Source organism: Salmo salar, chromosome 09, assembly GCF_965601325.2.
Source record: "Salmo salar chromosome 09, fSalSal1, whole genome shotgun sequence".
In the NCBI taxonomy this organism is placed as follows: domain Eukaryota; kingdom Metazoa; phylum Chordata; class Actinopteri; order Salmoniformes; family Salmonidae; genus Salmo; species Salmo salar.
The window spans coordinates 102,145,467-102,160,653 of record NC_138299.1 but is presented as its reverse complement, the minus strand read 5'-3'; the positions used below and the strand labels follow the sequence as shown (position 1 = coordinate 102,160,653).

Sequence of the window (15,187 nt, the reverse complement as noted above, 5' to 3'; positions counted from 1 at the left end):
TGTTAGCCACCTAGATAACGTTAGCGTTAAACATCTAGTCACCTAGTTAGCAATAACAAATTTGAATTTGTAACATATCATACGTATTGCAAATTTGTAACATATTATACAAATTGTAATTCGTACCATTTCATACAAATTGTAAATTGTAACATATCATACAAATAGGATTATGGACATCCACAAATTAATACATTCCATACAAAAAGTTACATGTCATACTATACTGAACAAAATATAAACTGTAAAGTGTTGCTCCTATGTTTCATGAGCTGAAATAAAAGATCCCAGAAATGTTTCATATCCACAAAAAGCGTTTTTCTCTGAAATTTTGTGCACAAGATTCTTTACATCCCTGTTAGTGAGCATTTCTCATTTGCCAAGATAATCCATCCACCTGACAGGTGTGGCATATCAAGAAGCTGATTAAACACTATGATCATTATACAGGTGCCAACTTGTGCTGAGGACAATAAAAGGCCCCTCTAAAATGTACAGTTTTGTCACAAAACACAATGCCACAGATGTCTCAAGTTTTGAGGGAGCACACAATTGGCATGCCGACTGCAGCAATGTCCACAAGAGCTGTTGCCAGAGAATTGAATGTTAATTTCTCCACCATAAACCGTCTCCAACGTTGTTTTCAAGAATTTGGAAGTATGTCCAACCTTCCTCACAACCACAGAGCATGTGTAACCACGTCAGCCCAGGACCTCCACATCCGGCTTATTCACCTGCGGGATCATCTGAGACCAGCCACCTGGACAGTTGATGATAAAGCCCTTTTGTGGTGAAAAACTCATTTTGATTGGCTGGGCCTGGCTCCCAATGTAACAGTATAGCTTCCGTCCCTCTCCTCACCCCAACCTGGGCTTGAAACAGGGACCCTCTGCACACATCAACAACTGACACCCACAAAGCATCATTAACCATCGCGCCACAAAAGCCACGGCCCTTGCAGAGCAAGGGGAACAACTTAAGGTCGCAGAGCGAGTGACATCACCCGATTGAACCGCTATTAGCGTGCACCACTGCTAACTAACTATCCATTTCACATCGGTTACACCAAGTGGGTGGGCCTATGCCCTCCAAGGCCCACCAATGGTTTCACCCCTGCCTAGTCATAAGAAATCCATAGATTAGGACCCAATTAATTAATTTCAATTGATTTATTTCCATATATGAACTGTAACTCAATAAAATCGTGAAATTGTTGCATGTTGCGTTTGTATTTTTGTTCAGTATAATTTGAATTTCCCGGATTTTGTTTACTATGTTATGTCCCCCTGAGTCAAGTTGCATTGGATGGGCAGAGACAGAAAGGGAGACTACGGCCACTCCCTTCAACACCTCCCGTTACCTCCCGCCTTCTATTCCTCCCTTTATCCAAGACCAGTAGACCTACCCTTTCGCATGTCCAACCATTCTGCATCGCCCGGAGTAACAGCCACGCAGACTAGAAAAAAAGGCAACACGCACTCTCTAAGGGGAGAGAGTGAGAAGGGAGGGGAGAGAGAAAAACGCCCTGGAAACGGAGGGAGACTCGGGTTGATAGAGAAAGACAAGTATTCTAGAAGTGAGAAAGAACTTTTGATTGGGAAGAAGAAGACGTGCTTTTATCGACTGCTGGGACAGCAGGAGGGGAAGAGAACACTGCCAAAGATGCTCAAGTTGCTGTGTTGAAGTTGTTGCAGCTCAGACTGCTCAGGTAAAAACAACAATTTACTTTTGTCATCACAATTTTAATTTAGATTATTTTAAGAGTTTATAATGGTGATGGTATCATATCTGGTAAACTCCCAAAAGTTCTAATGCATATGTTTAAATGACGTGGCACTCGTGCTGTTTAAGGTTAATTTACATAACATTTTTGAAAATAAGAATGACACGTTCTTTCATCACAGTAACTGAGAGGAAGGGTGGTGCCCATGGTGTTACTTTGTTTTCTCGTTCAAAGTTCTGTAATTTAGAACACGAGATGAAGTGGGTGTGTGTCCGCACCCACATGAACGGGGACATGGGTCTCACTTCTTTATTCACTCTCTGTTACGGTGCACAAAATAAAGCTGCCTGGGGTATATAAAGCGACGCCACTCACATGAAAGACTTACATGCCAGACTAACTTAAGTTTCCCGGGGATGTGTTATAACATAAGAACGTTTTAAAAACCCATGCAGATTTATAGCCTAGTCCGGTTGTGATTTCATCTCAGCAACGTGGATATTGATCCTCCTATTCCAACCCTGCCCTGCACGCATTAAAGAAAAAAAGAAAGTTGTTTAAAGAAACCGCCCAAACATCATCATTGATGAAAAACCTGTCAAGTTAAATTATATTTGTTCTATTTGCCTCTAATCTATCAAGTCGAGTGTTTGTGTGAGTATGAGTAATTATTTGCTAAGAAGATCAGTAGAGGCAGGTCCCCATAAAGCGTTTTAAGATAGCCTACAGACTTGGGTGGATTCTACTCTCTTACAAGTCCTTCACCTCCCTCCTGCTTCTGGTTCAGGGAGGCGAACCCAGGGAAGAGAGAGAGAGAAAACAATAATGTACAGAAAGAAGTCTTAGAACAGCATCTTATAACCCATCTTAACGAAACCAACGGTTTTCAGAGTATAATATAGTAACGGGTTTAATATAGTATTAAAAAAACGGTACATTTCAAATTTAGCAACAAAAAAACGTTTTATCTGTTTAACGTGTTGACATGGGTGGACTTCTACGGACTTTCTCCTCGCTCGCAGTTTTAACTCAATTCGTTTTATCCTGGGATTCTAGTAAGGGTGGAGAGAGAGAATTTAGGAGGGTGGGTGGGGTATGGTAATGGAATGTAGTGGTTAGGAAATACTTACTAATTGAAACCAGGTCTGAGGAAAAGAGGGGAAAATAATCAAGACTTCTGCAGCACATAGAGAAATCGTTTTTTTTTAATTTTTTATCGAGCTCAGAAACGAAGATACAGAATGTGTTTCAATAACAGAACAGCTACGCTGTTGTAACTTCAGGCGTGTATTAACCTTGAAGAGTTATGATCAAACAAAACATACACATTCTGTTTATTTCTTCATCACAATAGACAAATAGATAGAGACATAGCGAAATTGATCCCTCAAACATTATGCTTTGTAGAGTTGTGTGGAAATTCATATTTTTAAAGCTCTCCCTTCCCCCTTCTGCCACACCCTGGCCGACGTTCTTCTGTGAAACAGCAAGGAAAATAATTCCGCTCTCCCAGAGAACACTGGCTTTAGGCGGCCACTAGAGCCAGCGAGCTCACACTGAATGCCTTAAAGCTGTAAAAGTCTAGCCTTCTCCAATTGTTCCTGTCGAAGTGATGGCTAGTGGGAGCTGCTATTAGCAATGGGCTGTATGATCGGTCAAGTCATGCTTAATTAAAGTGGCAATATGTAACTTTTTGGGCAACCCTACCAAATTCACATAGAAATGTGTGCTGTAGATCTGTCATTGGGGCGGCAGGTAGCCTAGTGGTTAGAGCGTTGTGCCAGTAACTGGAAAGGTTGCTGGGTCGAATCCCTCAGCTGACAAGGTAAAAAGCTGTTATTCTGCCACTGAACCAGACTCTTCCCCGGTAGGCTGTCATTGTAAAAAAGAATTTGTTCTTAACCGACTTAAATAAAACATTTTTTAATTTTTATAATTCAACTTGAAAGCAAGTCTAACAACTGTAGATCTGTTCTATGTGTGCTATTTCTATGCTTCCAGTTCTTAAGTTTTGTTTTTGTGTCTTTAGGTTTTGTACACGAGCTTAAAACAGCTGAAAATACTATATTTTTTGTTATGGAAAATATATTTCACTGTGATTTTAGATAGCACAAGCAATTTCTCAAGCAAGACTTTTGCAAGGTCCGTCTGGGAGTGGTCTGAGTGGGGAGGGGGAAACTGAAAACTAGCTGTTATTGACAAGAGAAATGTGGAACTCTCTTAACTGATTTACAGCCTGGTGATGTCACCTGGCAGGCCAAAATGCCATCCCAACAAAATAGGCTGTAATTTCAGGCAATCTTTTCAAACAGCTCTAACACTAAAAGGGCTGTTTCACCATTTTCACAAATTCACAATATTATTCCAACCTCATAGTATGGCAACACAGGCAAATCACGTTTTTGACTGTACTAGACCTTTAAATGTAAACTTTGTTATTATTGTGATGGTATGTAAAAGTATAGCCTATGTCTGTATTCAGAGTTTTGAACAGTTCATTTGACTTGGTAGTGCTTGTTCAAAACAGAGAATATAGTAAGTGTCAAATATGGACTGGAATAAAGTAAGTCATAATTGAAGAAAACTTCATATTCAGAACAGAGCCTTTCTTGACAACCCCCTGACATTGTTATTTACTCATGTGATCTATCAATCCAGTGGACATGGAATTCATAGAACACTCATCATTGTATTCCACCAAACCTGCCACCACAGCTTTCCCCTGCCAACTGTTGATAGCAGTGGAGAGGAGTGGCATTCTCACTGTGCCAGTGTGAGATGGAAAAAGCCCAGACTCTCGCACACTTCCTTTTTTTCATTTCCTCATCACAGGCCCATTCGAGAGAGGAGGAGAGAGAGAGAGGGAGAGTGGAGAGAGGGAGAGAGAGGGGAGAGGGAGAGAGAGGGGGGAGAGAGGGCGAGAGAGGGAGAGAGGGGGAGAGAGGGAGAGAGAGGGGGAGAGAGGGCGAGAGAGAGGAGAGGGAGAGAGAGAGGGAGAGAGAGAGGGCAAGAGAGGGGGAGAGAGGGAGAGAGAGAGAGAGACGGGAGAGAGGGGGGAAAGAGGGAGAGAGAGAGAGAGAGAGAGAAAACAAAAAGATAATTACTTGACACATTGGAAAGAATTAACAAAAAAACAGAGCAAACTAGAATGCTATTTGGCCCTAAACAGAGAGTACAAAGTGGCAGAATACCTGACCACTGTGACTGACCTACCCTTAAGGAAAGCTTTGACTATGTACAGACTCAGTGAGCACAGCTTTGCTATTGAGAAAGGCTGCCGTAGGCAGACCTGGCTCTCAAGAGAAGACAGGCTATGTGCACACTGCCCACAAAATGAGGTGGAAACTGAGCTGCACTTCCTAACCTCCTGCCAAATGTATGACCGTATTAGAGACACATATTTCCCTCAGATTACACAGACCCACAAAGAATTCGAAAACAAACCCAATTTTGATAAACTCCTATATCTACTGGGTGAAATACCGCAGTGTGCCATCACAGCAGCAAGATTTGTGACCTGTTGCCACAAGAAAAGGACAACCAGTGAATAACCAACGCCATTGTAAATAAAACCTATGTTAATGTTTATTTATTTTCTCTTTTGTACTTTAACTATTTGCACATCATTACAACACTGTATATAGACATGATATGACATTTGAAAGGTCTTTATTATTTTGTGAGTGTAATGTTTACTGTTACTTTTTATTGTTTATTTCACTTTTGTTTATTATCTACTTCACTTGCTTTGGCAATGTAAACATATGTTTCCCATGCCAATAAAGCCCTTTAAATTGAAATTGAATTGTGTGAGAGAGAGAGATTTTATTTTGACACTTGTATTCATCTCTGTGTGTGATTGTTCCCTGAGTGTTTTAATTGTAGATCATTTCAGACATTTAAGTCATTTATTTTATTTATCACATAGATTTCACACCTGGTGCCCTGAAGCAGTCTGTAATAAAAAAAATCTGAATTGGTGAAATATGGAGTAGAAGTAGTACAGCAATACATTATTGATCCCAACTTGGGAAATTGTTGACTAATGCTCCAATATTGTGGGGGTTTTCCTCCCCCTCTGTGTAACTGTAAACCCATCTTAAAAAAATATCTCTTGACTCATGGACTTACACTGTATATACAAGAGTACACTGAACAAAAATATAAACGCAACATGTAAAGTGTTGGTCCCATGTTTCATGAGCTGAAATAAACGATCCCAGAAAATGTTCCATATGCACAAAAAAGCTTATTTCTCTGAGTCTTCATTGACAAACATTGGCAGTAGAATGGCCTTACTGAAGAGCTCAGTGACTTTCAAGGTGGCACCGTCATAGGATGCCACCTTTCCAACAAGTCAGTTCGGCTTGTAAGACACTTACATTTGAACAAGTCAGTTCAAATGTAAGTGTGGTTATTGTGAAGTGGAAACGTCTAGGAGCAACAACGGCTCAGCCGCAAAGTGGTAGGCCACACAAGCTCACAGAACGGGACCGGCGAGTACTGAAGCGCGCAGCACGAAGAAATCACCTATCCTCGGTTGGAACACTCACTACCGAGTTCCAAACTGCCTCTGGAAGTAACGTCAGCACAATAACTGTTTGTCTGGAGCTTCATGAAATGGGTTTCCATGGCTGAGCAGCCGCACACAAGCCTAAGATTACTATGCACAAGTGTTGGCCAGAATGGAGTGGACTCTGGAGCAGTGGAAACATGTTCTCGGGAGCGATGAATCACGCTTTACCATCTGGCAGTTAAACAGATGAGTCTGGGTTTGACGGATGGCAGGAGAACGCTACCTGCCAGAATGCATAGTGCCAACTGTAAAGGTTGGTGGAAGAGGAATAATGGTATGAGGCTGTTTTTCTTGATTCAGGCTAGGTCCCTTAGTTCCAGTGAAGGGAAATCTTAACGGTACAGCATACAATGACATTCTAGATGATTCTGCACTTCCAACATTGTGGCAACAGTTTGGGGATGGCCTTTTCCTGTTTCAGCATGACAGTGCCGCCTTGCACAAAGCAAGGTCCATAAAAAATGGTTTGTCAAGTTCGGTGTGGAACAACTTAACTGGCCTGCACAGAGCCCTTACCTCAGCCCCATCGAACACCTTTGGGATGAATTGGAATGCCGACTATGAGCCAGGCCTAGTCGCCCAACATCAGTGCCTGACCTCACTAATGCTTGTGGCTGAATGGAAGCAAGTCCCTGCACCAATGTTCCAACATCTAGTGGAAAGCCTTCCCAGAAGAGTGGAGGTTGTTATAGCAGCAAAGGGGGGACCAACTCCATATGAATGCCCATGATTTTGGAATGAGATGTTTGTCGAGCAGGTGTACACATACTTTTGGTCATGTAGTGTATTTTGCCATAATGAACTGTAGCAATGTTCATGACAATAATTCTTTAAAAATACCTCTTTCAGACTGAGTGATTGTACACAGATTTCCAGAGAGCCACTCCCTCCTCAGCCCTACCTGCCTATCCCTCCCTCCTCCCCATCCCTCCTGCCCCTTCCCACTTACCTCCCCTCAGTCTCCTGAGAGGGAATAGGCATTGTCGTGCCCTCTTCACGACTGTCTTGGTGTGTTTGGACCATGACAGTTTGTTGGTGATGTGGACACCAAGGAACTTGAAGCTCTCAACCTGCTCCACTACAGCCCCGTCAATGAGAATGGGCGCGTGCTCGGCCTTCCTTTTCCTGTGGCCCACGATCATCTCCTTTGTTTTGATCACATTGAGGGAGAGGTTGTTATCCTGGCACCACACTGCCAGGTCTCTGACCTCCTCCCTGTAGGCTGTCTCATTGTTGTCAGTGATCAGGCCTACCACTGTTGTGTCATCGGCAAACTTAATGATGGTGTTGGAGTCGTGATTGGCCATGTGGTCATGGGTGAACAGGGAGTACAGGAGGGGACTGAGCATGCACCTCTGAGGGGCCACCGTGTTGAGGATCAGCTTGGCAGATGTGTTGTTACCTACCCTTACCACCTGGGTGTGGCTCATCAGGAAGCCCATCATCCAGTTGCAGAGGGTTTTAGAGCAGTTTTGGTGGTGTTGAATGCTGAGCTGTGTTCTTGTCCAAGTGGGAAAGGGCAGTGTGGAGTGCAGTAGAGATTGCATCATCTGTGGATCTGTTGATGCGGTATGCAAATTGGAGTGGGTCTAGGTTTTTTTTTAGATAATGGTGTTGATGTGAGCCATGAACAGCCTTTCAATGCACTTCATGGCTACAGGCGTGAGTGCTACGGGTCGGTAGTCATTTAGGCAGGTTACCTTGTTGTTCTTGGGCACAGGGACTATGGTGGTCTGCATGAAACATGTTGGTATTACAGACTAGGTCAGGGGCAGGTTGAAAATGTCAGTGAAGATGCTTTGTCAGCGCGTGCTCGGAGTACACGTCCTGGTAATCTGTCTGGCCCTGCGGCCTTGTGAATGTTGACCTGTTTAAATGTCTTACTCACTTCGGCTATGGAGACTGTGATCACACAGTCGTCCGGAACTGCTGGTGCTCTCATGCACTCTTCAGTGTTGCTTGCCTCGAAGTGTGCATAGAAGTAATTTAGCTGGTCTGGTAGGCTTGTGTCACTGGGCAGCTCGCAGCTGTGCTTCCCTTTGTAGTTCGTAATAGTTTCCAAGCCCTGCCACATCCGACGAGCGTTGGAGCCGGTGTAGTAAGATTCAATCTTAGTCCTGTATTGATGCTTTGCCTGTTTGATGGATCGTCGGGGGCATTGCAGGATTTCTTATAAGCATCCGGGTTAGAGTCCCGCTTCTTGAAAGCGGTAGCACTACCCTTTAGCTCAGTGCGAATGTTGCCTGTAATCCATGGCTTCTGGTTGGGGTATGTATGTATGGTCACTGGGGGCAACATCATCAATGCGCTTATTGATGAAGCCAGTGACTGATGTGGTGTACTTCTCAATGTGATCTGGAAGAATCCCGGAATATATTCCAGTCTGTGCTAGCAAACAGTCCTGTAGCTTAGCATCTGCGTCATCTGACGACTTCTGTATTAAGCGAGCCACTGGTACTTCCTGCTTTAGTTTTTGCTTGTAAGCAGGAATCAGGAGTATAGAGTTATGGTCAGATTTGCCAATTGGAGGGTTGAGGGAGAGCTTTGTACGTGTCTCTGTGTGTGGAGTAAAGGTGGTCTAGAGTTTTTTTCTCCTCTGGTTGCACATGTAACGTACTGGTAGAAATAGGGTAAAACTTATTTAAGTTTCTCTGCATAAAAGTCCCTGGCCACTAGGAGCGCTGCCTCCTCGTTCAGCCATGACTCTGTGAAAAATAAGATATTACTGTTTTTAATGTCCCGTTGGTAGGATAGTATCGAGCAGAGATCATCCAGTTTATTATCCAATGATTGCACGTTGGCTAATAGGACGGATGGTAGAGGCGGGTCACCCACTCGCTGTCGGATTCTTACAAGGCACCCCGACCTACGACCCCTATATCTCTGTCTCTCCTTCATGCGAATGACGGGGATTTGGGCCTTGTTCGGTATCTGAAGTAAATCCTTTTTTTTTTTTTATCCTCCATCTCCTCCGGTGACATTTTACCCCTCCTAATGTCATGTTCCTAATGTTTTGTACACTCCGTATTTTGGTCAGTCCAAAATAGTTTTATTTTATTCTGTCATGGAAATCAATGTATTTCCCATTTATATGCCAATTTATCGGCGAATTCACAAAAGCTATCCAAGGATTGTTCCATAGGCTTGTGTTTTTAGGGAGTGATATTGGTTATTGTAGAATATGTTTCATTTGAAGTTGGTAATGTTCTTAGCTTTATCATTTAAAAATAGACAAGTGTACCCATTTTTCCTCTTTAGTGCATTTAACTAACTATGTTTCGCAAGTTAAAGCCTTGGGTGGTGAGCAGATACAATTTCAAGTCTGGAAGGTTTAAACCACCTCAGACATAGGAAGATGTAAAAATGTCCTTTTTATTCCATGAGTTTTATTTGCCCATATAAAGTTTGTTATGACCGAGTATACTTTTTATCATAATGTCTTCGGATGGGGTAATTGGTATTACCGAGAATAAATCTAAAAACTTTTGGAGCCATGCCGTTCTCAAGAGGTTTAATTGTACCTGTAAGATTTATGGGAAGATTATTCCATTTAATTAAATCTTCTTTCATTTTGTTGAGTAATGGGATAAAGTTATATTTATATAAGCCTCCTAAGTATTTGATATTTTTAGTGGTCCACTTAAAGCATTGATTTAGATCATGAGTTAATCTTTTTCCTATTGTCATTATTTCTTTTTTTTCCCTCCACGTTCCATTTTATGTCCTGAGATTTTAGAGTATTCTGAAAATATTTTTAGCAAAGGGGGCATTGAGTTTTCAAAATTGGTCCGGGTATACCAGGGTCGGTAGTGACGCCAGCACTGAGATGCACTCGGAGTGGAGTGCCTAAATGTCCGGGTGGCAGTGCGCATAATGCACTGCCACAATGTTTTCTGGCTGGCAACATATACAGGCTCACATGTGTTTTTTAAACTGTAATTTCTCTACCTCCGTCTCAGCACTTGTCTTTACTTGTTAAAAGCCATTTGTTTCCAACCACAGCTGTTCTTCAACGCTGAAATAAAACCAGTAGCCTATGGAATGTGCAGAAAGTTTTAAAGTTGCAAACAGTCAAAAGGTTACAGGTGAGTTACACACTATCTATCAATATGTCATGTCACTGGAAAACATTATAATGATTCATGTCAACAATAACTATAGAATCTCATAGTTTCAGGTTTTAAATGTTGATTTCCAAAGCTCCAGGGGAAACCACTCCTTTAAGATTTATATGGAGGTGTGATATTAGCCTGCAATTACCATTAAGATTATATTGGGGGTGTGTAATTACCATTAAGATTTAAATAGAAGTGTGTAATTACCATTAAGATTTAAATGGAGGGTGTGATTACCATTAGCCACTGGTGACATTCACAACAAACAATAAACAGTGTTCCTGTCACTTTGGGTCAGACAACAACATCCTACTTAGTAAATAACACAATACTTGTATGCAGTCCTTATCTGTTGATGTATTTTGATGAGCGTTGGAAACAAAATGTAAATCATTTCAATAAAAGGATTTATTCCAAATCAATGAAATAATAATTTCTAGTTCAGTTATTGATCAATGTTATGCTCTATGATTTGAGGTTTTACACACCATGCGCTGTAGAAGAATCACATTTGCCTCTGTCAATCTACAACATTTTCATGTTTGCTTACGCAAAACCTCTCTCTCTCTCTCTCGCTCTCTCGCACTCTATCTCTCGCACTCTCTCTATCTCTCGCACTCTCTCTATCTCTCGCACTCTCTCTCTCTCTCGCACTCTCTCTCGCACTCTCTCTCGCTCTCTCTCTCTCTATCGCACTCTCTCTCTCGCACTCTCTCTCTCTCGCACTCTCTCTCTCTCGCACTCTCTCTCTCTCTCTCTCGCACTCACTCTCTCTCGCACTCTCTCTCTCTCGCACTCACTCTCTCTCGCACTTTCGCACTCTCTCTCGCACTCTCTCTCTCTCTCGCACTCTCTTTCTCTCTGGTCTGTAAACCAGTCAGGTCAGTTAGTGGTAACAAATGTTGCTTTCTCACCCCTTTCTCACCCCTTTCTCACCCCATTGCTGACAACTACTCCCCACAACAAAGGGAGGAGCAAAACATTGAGACAATTCTGTTTTATAGCATTGGGATAATTCAGTATGTCTATTCTCCTTAGCTTAGGAGTGCGTCCCAAATGGCACCCTATGCCCTTCATAGTGCACTACTTTAGACCAGAGCCCATTGATCCTTAACCAAATCTTGCCACTCACCAGTATTTCATTGTTTGATGATTAGTGTTCTTTATCACGATCACTTTGCTATCTATTCTTGATCGTTGTCTTCAATCAATCAACTTAATTCACTGACAGATCCTTTCAGATACAAGACTAAATCTCTAGGTATTTACCAGATACAAGACTAACTCTCTAGGTATTTACCAGATACAAGACTAACTCTCTAGGTGTTTACCAGATACAAGACTAACTCTCTAGGTATTTACCAGATACAAGACTAACTCTCTAGGTATTTACCAGATACAAGACTAACTCTCTAGGTGTTTACCAGATACAAGACTAACTCTCTAGGTATTCACGAGATGCAAGACTAACTCTCTAGGTATTTACCAGATACAAGACTAACTCTCTAGGTATTTACCAGATACAAGACTAACTCTCTAGGTATTTACCAGATACAAGACTAACTCTCTAGGTGTTTACCAGATACAAGACTAACTCTCTAGGTATTTATCAGATACAAGACTAACTCTCTAGGTATTTACCAGATACAAGACTAACTCTCTAGGTATTTATCAGATACAAGACTAACTCTCTAGGTGTTTACCAAACTGGAGAGTCTATAAGGCTCCTTGGCACAATCAGGTACAGAGATCCATTCAGTGATGATGATTGTAGTTGCCTAACATGACGCAACCAAATGAAGAAAGAAAAGTGATTTTGTTTTGTGGCTGGACCCTGTGCTGACATACTCTGGGTTTGCAGGCAGCACACAGAGAGAGGCTTGGTAGAGTGAGTGGAGGTCATTTCTTTGGAGTTAGTCGCTGTGGGAGAGATACAGAGGAGACACTGGGCTCCGTTCCAGCTGGCCTGACAGCGCTATCAAGTAATGTGTGAGACTGGAGCACAGGGTGGGGCCTGTTCAGCCCTGTAGAGTACAGCACCCAGCCCAGAGTGGGGCCTGCTCAGCCCTGTAGAGCATAGCACCCACCCCAGAGTGGGGCCTGCTCAGCCCTGTAGAGCACAGCACCCAGCCCAGAGTGGGGCCTGCTTAGCCCTGTAGAGCACAGCACATAGCCCAGAGTGGGGCCTGCTCAGCCCTGTAGAGCACAGCAGCCAGCCCAGAGTGGGGCCTGCTCAGCCCTGTAGAGCACAGCACCCAGCCCAGAGTGGGGCCTGCTCAGCCATGTAGAGCACAGCACCCAGTCCAGAGTGGGGCCTGCTCAGCCCTGTAGAGCACAGCAGCCAGCCCAGAGTGGGGCCTGCTCAGCCCTGTAGAGCACAACACCCAGCCCAGAGTGGGGCCTGCTCAGCCCTGTAGAGCACAGCACCCAGCCCAGAGTGGGGCCTGCTTAGCCCTGTAGAGCACAGCACATAGCCCAGAGTGGGGCCTGCTCAGCCCTGTAGAGCACAGCAGCCAGCCCAGAGTGGGGCCTGCTCAGCCCTGTAGAGCACAGCAGCCAGCCCAGGGTGGGGCCTGCTCAGCCCTGTAGAGCACAGCACCCAGCCCAGAGTGGGGCCTGCTCAGCCCTGTAGAGCACAGCACCCAGCCCAGAGTGGGGCCTGCTCAGCCCTGTAGAGCATAGCACCCACCCCAGAGTGGGGCCTGCTCAGCCTTGTAGAGCACAGCACATAGCCCAGAGTGGGGCCTGTTCAGCCCTGTAGAGCACAACACCCTGCCCAGAGTGGGGCCTGTTCAGCCCTGTAGAGCACAACACCCAGCCCAGAGTGGGGCCTGCTCAGCCCTGTAGAGCACAGCACCCAGTCCAGAGTGGGGCCTGCTCAGCCCTGTAGAGCACAGCAGCCAGCCCAGAGTGGGGCCTGCTCAGCCCTGTAGAGCACAGCACCCAGCCCAGAGTGGGGCCTGCTTAGCCCTGTAGAGCACAGCACATAGCCCAGAGTGGGGCCTGCTCAGCCCTGTAGAGCACAGCAGCCAGCCCAGAGTGGGGCCTGCTCAGCCCTGTAGAGCACAGCACCCAGCCCAGAGTGGGGCCTGCTCAGCCCTGTAGAGCACAGCACCCAGCCCAGAGTGGGGCCTGCTCAGCCCTGTAGAGCACAACACCCACCCCAGAGTAGGGCCTGTTCAGCCCTGTAGAGCACAGCACCCACCCCAGAGTCGGGCCTGCTCAGCCCTGTAGAGCACAACACAACACCCAGACCTGTTGCCTAGCCCATTGGTTGCTCTCTTAGCAACCTAGCCAGCGCTGAGAGGCTAGGGTGTCTAGCCCTGTAGCCTGTTGCTACAAGCTCTTAGCAATTAAACAACCTTCACTGAGACAGGACTTGAGGCAAGGTGGGGCCCAGCCTCGTAGCACAGCACTGCACCGCCCAGCACCCAGCCGTTTAGCCTGTTGCCCCCACTACTGTAAGTCTGTCTGGATCAGAGAGTCTGATAAATGACTCTACTGTAAGTCTCTCTGGATAAGAGCGTCTGATAAATGACTCACGACTGTAAGTCTCTCTGGACAAGAGAGTCTGATAAATGATGTAAATGTAAAAAATCTAGCACTGCCTGAGGTGGGACTTGTAGCCTAGCCCGTTTCTCCGATCCCTTAGCAACTAAGCTAGCACTGCCTGAGGTGGGACTTGTAGCCTAGCCCGTTTTTCCGATCCCTTAGCAAGCAAGCTAGCACTGCCTGAGGTGGGACTCGTAGCCTAGCCCGTTTCTCCAATCCCTTAGCAAGTAAGCTAGCACTGCCTGAGATGGGACTCGTAGCCTAGCCCGTTTCTCCGATCCCTTAGCAAGTAAGCTAGCACTGCCTGAGGTGGGACTCGTAGCCTAGCCCGTTTCTCCAATCCCTTAGCAAGTAAGCTAGCACTGCCTGAGGTGGGACTCGTAGCCTAGCCCGTTTCTCCAATCCCTTAGCAAGTAAGCTAGCACTGCCTGAGATGGGACTCGTAGCCTAGCCCGTTGCGCCGATCCCTTAGCAAGCAAGCTAGCACTGCCTGAGGTGGGACTCGTAGCCTAGCCCGTTGCGCAGATTCCTTAGCAAGTAAGCTAGCACTGCCTGAGGTGGGACTCGTAGCCTAGCCCGTTTCTCCATTCCCTTAGCAAGCAAGCAAGCTAGCACTGAGATGGTGGTAAGACTGGAGGCACATAGAAATCAATCTATTTGTTTGACTGACTAGAACGGGGAAAAGCCCATAAGATTACGAAAATTTGACAGTACACCCATGGGTACAATCAATATTCTAGTCCCCACACTCCCTTTAGCAAGCAGAAATAACCAACTAGCTAGCTACGCCAACAATAAAGCAGTAAGGATAGGAAGAGGTTTTTAGCTTGGTGGTGGTGTGATGAAAGACCTTTTTAGTGAGGGTTTGAAAAGAGAGAAACACTTGTTGGATCCGTTACCAGACCCTTGTTTACTCCTTGTTGTTTACTTGTTTACTCACCGGTGGCTATTTGCTATAGACAACATGTAGCTATGAGGCAATTGGTTTCTGCTCTTCTGCAACTTCAAAGGGGAACACCGGAGTCATACATAACTATAAATATAGTGAAGATGCAGTTTGTTAACACAATGCAAATATAACTGTTTTATGTGTCAAAGGTTTGTGTTTGGAGTTGATCCTCAAACTAGTTCATCCTGTTTTAAGTAATAAATCAAAATCCTGTAAAGATTTTCCTCTTTTCACCCTTTACTAAAACTTTTACTTTGAGTTCTGTTTTTCAA

At 44.6% G+C, this 15,187-nt stretch overlaps 1 protein-coding gene across 3 annotated transcripts in view; it reads left to right on the top strand.

Annotated features, from left to right (window-relative positions):
* The first annotated feature begins 1,421 nt into the window (after window positions 1–1,421).
* ahnak (AHNAK nucleoprotein) overlaps window positions 1,422–15,187 on the top strand; it is a 57,814-nt gene continuing 44,048 nt past the window's right edge. For all 3 annotated transcript variants that reach the window (XM_082956106.1, XM_082956104.1, XM_082956105.1), the window contains exon 1: window positions 1,422–1,708. The gene's annotated coding sequence lies outside the window, so the exon portion shown is untranslated. The remainder of the gene's footprint in view (window positions 1,709–15,187) is intronic.